The following is a 7,500-nucleotide window of genomic DNA, read 5'->3' on the forward strand; positions in this document are numbered from 1 at the left end:
ACCAGAGACATGCTCTGCATTAGAAATATTGTTTCTCAAAATTGGAGAATACTGACAAGTGATAATTCCATTAAAGATGTTTTGAGTGCCAACCCTAGGTTTTCTTTTAAGAAAACTAAAACTTTTAAATCTATGTTCGAAAGAAACGACAAAGCTTATTTACTCACACAACACACAAAAGTTAATGACAGTAAAGGAATGTTTTCCTGTGGCAAATGTGTTGCTTGCGACTATATCTTCATAGGAGACAAATTCATATTCCCACATTGCAATGTACCAGTATTCTTCAAGAAAAGTTACAATTGCAATAGCACCATGGTTGTGTATGCAGCTGTATGCACATCCTGCTCAAGTTTCTATATTGGCAAAACTACAAGGAAATTGAGCGACAGAATCAAAGAGCACAATGCTGCCATTAGATTTAAGGACAGTTCTAATGCACTAGGTAAACACAGCCTGTCATGTGTCTCTTTTTCTAAATTCAAATTTTTAATAATTGAGCAGGTGGACAATTTCTTTGGTGATGCTGATGGCTTACTTCAAGTACTAGAACTTAAATGGCAGCTTCATTTAGAAGCTGATTACCATCCTGGCCTGAATGAAGCTTTAAATTTAAAGTGTGCCTTAAAATGGATGCAGTGACAGCATTGTATAACTCCACCCTGCATTTTCATCTCATGTTTTATTTACATCTGTAATGTAAATCTCTACAGTTACTGGCTTTTAATGACATTATTATTACTATTGTATATAGAAGCTTATTGGTTGTCATTGTACCTTATATAGCAAGTGGAATGCATTTTTTGCTCATTCTGAAGAAGTTCCTACACATTAAAGGACGAAAGCTTAATCAACAATGAGGGTTATTTGACTTTTTGCAATTTTAATTTTGTTTTAGTTTTTTAGTCAGAAGTTACTGCAGTTATTTATTTAATTCTTCTGTGTTTAGTTACGGTTACTTATACATTTACAAGTTTCCGAAGTTTTTTCATGACTATTTCATGACTAGTTCATGCACTTTTAGTCATGTCCTTCCAACCCTCGGCCGATTTTAGCGCCATCAATGAAGTTCACATTCAAACTGAAGCTTCCACTTGCTCCTCGCAGGAAGAATACATGCAATCAGGTTGCCTGCATCTTTCTCTTTCTTCGACTGAAGACACTGAAAAAGGTACTGTATATAGCAAAGGTTCTAGTTCAACTTTACAAAGAATTTCGAAGGTTAACATTGACGAACCTTCCTCTCCACCTGTGCTTCAATGTGGACAAGATTTTTTAGCTCCTTCCACACACTTTTCCACCGCCCTCCCTACTAACTCTTGGGACAATGAAGTTCTTTCGACCTCATTAGACTGTTGGTCAGAACTCAGTTCACCTTCCTCCAACTGGTCCATTTCTAAGCCTACAATTATTTATCACAGTAAATGACTTAAAGAAGTTTTTCAACCTGTGAACCAAATCTCACTTGCTTCGACATCACAGAAACAACATAACATTGACAAGTCTACTGTTACTTCTGTAACAAAAACTACACCACTATTAACAACACTATCTTCTAACTCAGTCTCGATGGAACGCACAGAATTTCCTGCTGTCCACCACAAACTTAAAGACAGTAGGTCATTTTCAACACCAAAGCCGTCACACCTATGTGACAAGCATAACCTCAAAGACTATACTCTAGACAGCACGTCGCTTCAACTGCTTGAAGTTAACAACCAAGCTACCAAGTTAAATTATCTATCCACACCCTCATATAACAAGAGCGAGGGTTTACTCACTCCCGCCATCACTTGTCCTGTTATGTCTACCTTCACCACGCTAGCATCGACAGTTTGTCATGCTTCTTTGCCAACCAAAATACCATTAGTTTGTGATGGTGCACAAAGCAACGCTAACTTTTACACAGAAGAAGTACATGATAATCAGGTCTCTGCAGCATGAGACAGTCATTTCTCTAAAGCACGAGTCAATAATAATTTTGCGGACAAATTTAATGCACAAGATGTAGAAATAACAACTAAGAGATGTTTAAATACGTTTGATGAAATAATAATAATGAGCAACGATAAAACGTTTTCTGATAGAGATTCTTTAACTAGTTCAGATTGTGCCATAAATATGAACGTTAGTGGAGTGGGTAGTAAGGATGTCCACTTTGATGTTTGTGCTTTTCCCGCCACCACCAGGGACTTACATGGTGACGATCCAGATTCAAACTCTGCGTTCAAAGTTTCTACTGAATCAAGTAACGCAGAAAATAGTACTGTCACTAAAAAGATTGATGACGACCTTGAGTCTAATTCTGTTGTACTAGGTCATTAGAAGTGAACATTAAAAAGCTGAAAACAGTTAAAGAGACGAGGTAGGGAGTGGTGGAGAGAGTGAGTCAGAGTGAGAGAGGAGAACAGAGGAGACAAACAGGCACAAAAAGAAAAAGTAAGTATAGGTATTAATAAATCAATGAATAAAAAGTTATGTAGGGGAGGGGGGGGAAGGAAGGTCAGTCAGGGTAAAGCCACAAAGTGGTTTGTTTTGCTTTTACTTTTTTTTTTTTTTTTGAGTGAAAAGCAGGAGGTTAGAGAGTGATCAGTGGGCAGCAGATTCCATGTCCTACCTACAGTATTAGTAAACAGAGAGTCACCAGCTATGTTGAAGTTGAGTCAGAGAATGCTGAACAAATAATAGTAGATATTGCAGACAAGGTGTAGTTAACTCCGGACAATGTGTTGTTGGATCTGGTGAAGATGTTTGTTTTGCTGCAGGGATGAGTTCTGCTGCGGGGGGAATTGGTGTGGAGATGTGTTCTGCTGCGAAGGGAACGAGTGCCAACGATGGCTTTGATGCTTGTGTTGAACATGAGGCTATTAACCGCTCTGTTGTTTACTCTAATGCCAACGGCTGTTCACTGTTAAGTCATAGCCACCACCAGAGCCTTGTCCAGAATGTGCATTTTTTAAAAAACCACGTGCACAGATCGAATGACAGCGCAGGGAGAGCTGAACAGCTACTATGCGCTAGTCCCTGTTTTCTCACTTCTGCTGATCACGACCATTCCGAGCTAGATGTCAGTCACGTGCCCAGAGCTGAACAGCAGGGGCATAGTATTTCCAAAGTGATCACAGATATAAGTGACTCAAACAGAGATAAACAACAAGGGCACGGTACTTATAAAATTATTACAGAGTCCATTGACTCAGACAGAGCTGAACAACATTTATATGATGTTCATACTGAATCAATGAGAACTTCCGTTGGCTTAAATAAAGCGGAGCGGCAGTCTCAATCTAGTGCCAGGTTTATTGAAGCCACCGTTGGACATGTTCATGTAGATTCTCGGGATATTTCTACCCGAGGACACCATTTCCCTTCAGCATGTAAGCACATTTCGCAGCAAAACAGCAACACTATACATAATCTGAGCCCAGCGATTCAGAAAGACATTGTTTTTCTCGATAACTCACCAGTTATATGTTTCTCGCAAAACAAGAGTTTCATTACCACTAAATCCACAGGATCTGAATCACAGCTCAAACATGCTTTCTCTCAGAATAATGGCACTGTTAATTTCAACGAACAAAGCACCACTAATCCTGAGATTGTTAATTCTTGTATGTGCAAGTCAACAAGCACCATAACGTCAAGAGTACAACAAACCCACTCCACTACTACTGTTTCAAACATACAGGTTCCCATCCCCGAGCACACTCACACCACTGATAATAGCATTGATGGTTTATTTAACAATACAATATCTTTGAACACAGTACCATCAACCATCATCAACACCATGGACATACCATCATCCATCAACAACACCGTGGACATCTCCACCAAGAATGGAATCAGTTCTCAACACTTTCTCTTTACCACCACAAATGGTGCCAGTTCACAGCACATCAACTCCAATGAACACAATACCATAAACAGTTACAATGACAACAGTTATAATGACAAGAGACAATATGAAACAAGACCTTCCAGCCAATACAGGTTTACACAACCTCATGGATACACGAATTTTGAACATTCTTTACGATTCAACCCCTTTAATAATGACAGGATCAATCAGCATGTTATAGACACTAATAGAAGGAATACGATTCATTCCAGAGATGTAGCTCACTCCAGAAATGTGATGCACTCAAGAGATGTGGTGCATTCAGGATTTCCAAACAAAGAGATTCATGACAACATAAATTCCTCCCCAAGGAGAACCTCAGTCTCTGAAAGTGCTCCAACAGCCATCTTGTCAACACACCCACCCCTTAGAGTTACCTTCTCCAACCAGTACACTAACTCTCCCACTTCACAACAGTCTAATGACACCCACAGTCTAATGGACAATATAACTTCTTGCCGTTCAAAAAATTATTCAAATAGATATAATGTCAACTTCGCCACGTCCCTCTCTAGCAGACCGATTGCAAGCAGAACAAGAGTCCATTCAGAAGCATCTTCAGAAGTATCCTCAAATGGACATCTTTTTATGCCAGCAGTTCTCCATCCAGAAACATCCTCAGAAGATCTTCACAATCCATCATCTACTTCACCCAATAACAATAACCACTCCAGACCAGTGACTATCCACTTAGAAGCATCCTCAGATGAATTTCTCATAACAGCATCTACATCATCTACGTAGCACGGTCTACATCTTCATGGCATCTACAAATAATACATTCAATACCATGGTAAACAATGCAGTCAATATGTCTACACAAACTAATGTTCCTACTGATGCAGATTTATACCGCCTTGGTAAGAGTCTTTACACAGATGACGAATTATTGTGTTTTCTTAATGAACATGTTAATGCTAACCCGTTTTTATCCACAGATACACCACCACTGTCTTTCAGACAAATGTCTTTTTCTAAAAGACAAACAGAATCACTTTATGAATGTAAACCCTTGGTTTTCAAATTGGAAAGATTACTGATGGTGTTTAAAAGCATCGAATTAGATAACTTATATTTAGATGCTTGTCTTTCTTTATCCATAGTTCCTAAAGGTTTACGCCTCTGTAGGTTCCCCAACAGAACAACAGCGAATTCAAAACTACACTTAGACCTTTGTGATTTGTACAATTCAGCAGGGTTAGATGCTCTCAGAATTATTCAAGGGGACAACACCTTCAAAATGCATGATTTGAGACCCAAGATTGTTGAATTAATTAACACTATTCAACAACATCCCCAATTTCATTTTGTTAAGCCAATCTATGACTCCATTTCTGCTAAATTGTCTAGACACGTTGCTACCATTATAGCCAAAAAGAGGAGTAAACTGCAGAGGGATTTAACTCAATATAAATCCAACTCTGCCTACCCAATCACAGAAACTTGGTTACATGACAACAAAGACTTTCATTTTCCCAAAAATTCTGATTTGTCAGGGAATTCTATGTCCCCTCCATCAAATAACTACCATCCTCATCCTGACTTCTCTCACAACATTCATAGGGAGAGTTTCTATGTGCCTCCAAGATCAAACAATACCCACCTCCAGTCAGATTTCTCTCACAACTCTCCTATGGAAAGGTCCAATCCTAGATTTTTTCCTAGAGAAAATTCAAATAACAGATTCAACAAAAGAATCTCCACCCATCCCCAGTTCTTTCCCAATCGAAAGGACCTATCATCTTCTTCTTCTGGTTCACACCCCTCTCATTTGCATTTCAACCAATACAAGGATACATGCATACCACAACCCTCTTCTTTTCTTGTTTCGTCTTCTTCCCCACTTTTCTGCCTCCTTCCTCGCACTCCATCCCTTCCTATCGAGTCAATTCTAGACAGTGTAATTTCCACTCTCCTTCTTTCCTTGATTGTCCCAGACCAGTTCACACAGTCCAAGTGCCTTCTTCTAATTTGCCTGACTTCCATGGAGTTAGAAGAAATCTCACAGCAAACAATCAGGAGTGCCCACCATTTCCTTCACCCATTTCTCCTTTCTTATCCTCTGACAGAGTCCAACCTTCTGGAATTGTCAATTCCTCTCCCTCAATTTCCTCTCCCACACCTTCCACTTCTTTCAATGCACACAACACTTTTTTAGACTCCAGACACCCTCAAGTAGGGATGACTCATTCTCCTTTTCTCAATTCTCTAGAAAGAGAAAAAAGTACGACCACAACAGAAGTTCAAGAGAGCATCATAAGGAAAAGAGGCTTGGCCAAAATAGGTTATCATATACCACCAAGACATATAATGACCAGGAGCAGCCACAAATAGTTAGAACCACTATTAGCATTACTCCACCTACAACAGTTGGAACCACATCTACAACAGTTGGAACCACTATCAGCAATGCTCCACTAGCAACTGATGATTCTGTCTCTACTATTATCAATTTGTCAGACAAATACTTATCTGAAGACCACATTAATGTGTTACAAAAAGGACATTCATTTGCACCAGCACAAAGAGCAAAACTGCCTGATTTACTTTTAGATTTTAGATTGTTTGCTAGAAAATTAAATTTACATGTGTTGCTTACTGACAATGATTGCAAAAATTCTGTAAATGAATCTCAAGACACGTTACTTTCTCAGTCTAACATTGGAAACAATGCACCTGTAATCAGTTCTAATGATGTAATCAGTTCTAATGATGTTTTTAATGTTAATACAAATGCAGAGTTGTCATGTGTTACAGTTAATAGAAACAACAACACTACTATTTTAAAGAAAAAGAGTTTATTTAATCCACCATTACATAATACCATTTCTGCTTTTGCCACAGTATGTGAGAATGATATCAGGCAAGCTATCACTTCTAAATGCAATAACAAATGGTTTAACCTCACACAAAATGAAAAGTTAGCTCTGAAAGATTTAGCAAATGACCACAATGTAAGGATTATGAAGGCGGATAAAGGAACCGGAGTGGTTCTCATGAATCAAAAAGACTATGTAACCAAGATTGAATGTACTTTGTTGAATGATGACTTCTACCAAAAAGTGTCTTTAGATTTTGTGCACACACGATTCACACATATTGATTCTGTACTCAATTCCTTAGTCAAAAATCACTACATAACATATGAAAATTTCTTATTTATGCACACTCCCAATCCCAGCTTAGGAAAACTTTTTGGAATTCCAAAGATTCACAAGGATGTCCACAACCCACCTTTCAGATTGATCATTTCCAATAATAGAACTAAGACAGAAAGAATTGCTCAACACATTGATTTCATTTTGAACCCAGTAGCCCAGTCCAACCCTTTTTACATTAAAGACTCTTGGGACTTCCTGAACAAACTTTATGTTTCTAATCTTAATGGCCTTGGGAAGATCCTTGTTACTCTTGATATAGTAGCTCTGTATACTAACATCCCTCATCAGGAAGGCTTGGGCTATGTCAAACATTTTTTACATAAATTCATGAAATTTTCAAAGATCCAAATTGACACTTTACATACATTAATGTCACTAGTTTTGGATAACAACTTCTTTCATTTCAATAATATTATTTTTAAACAAGTCAAAGGAGTA

This window comes from Protopterus annectens, chromosome 7.part0, assembly GCF_019279795.1.
Source record: "Protopterus annectens isolate FY-2018-M chromosome 7.part0, PAN1.0, whole genome shotgun sequence".
NCBI classification, from domain to species: domain Eukaryota; kingdom Metazoa; phylum Chordata; order Ceratodontiformes; family Protopteridae; genus Protopterus; species Protopterus annectens.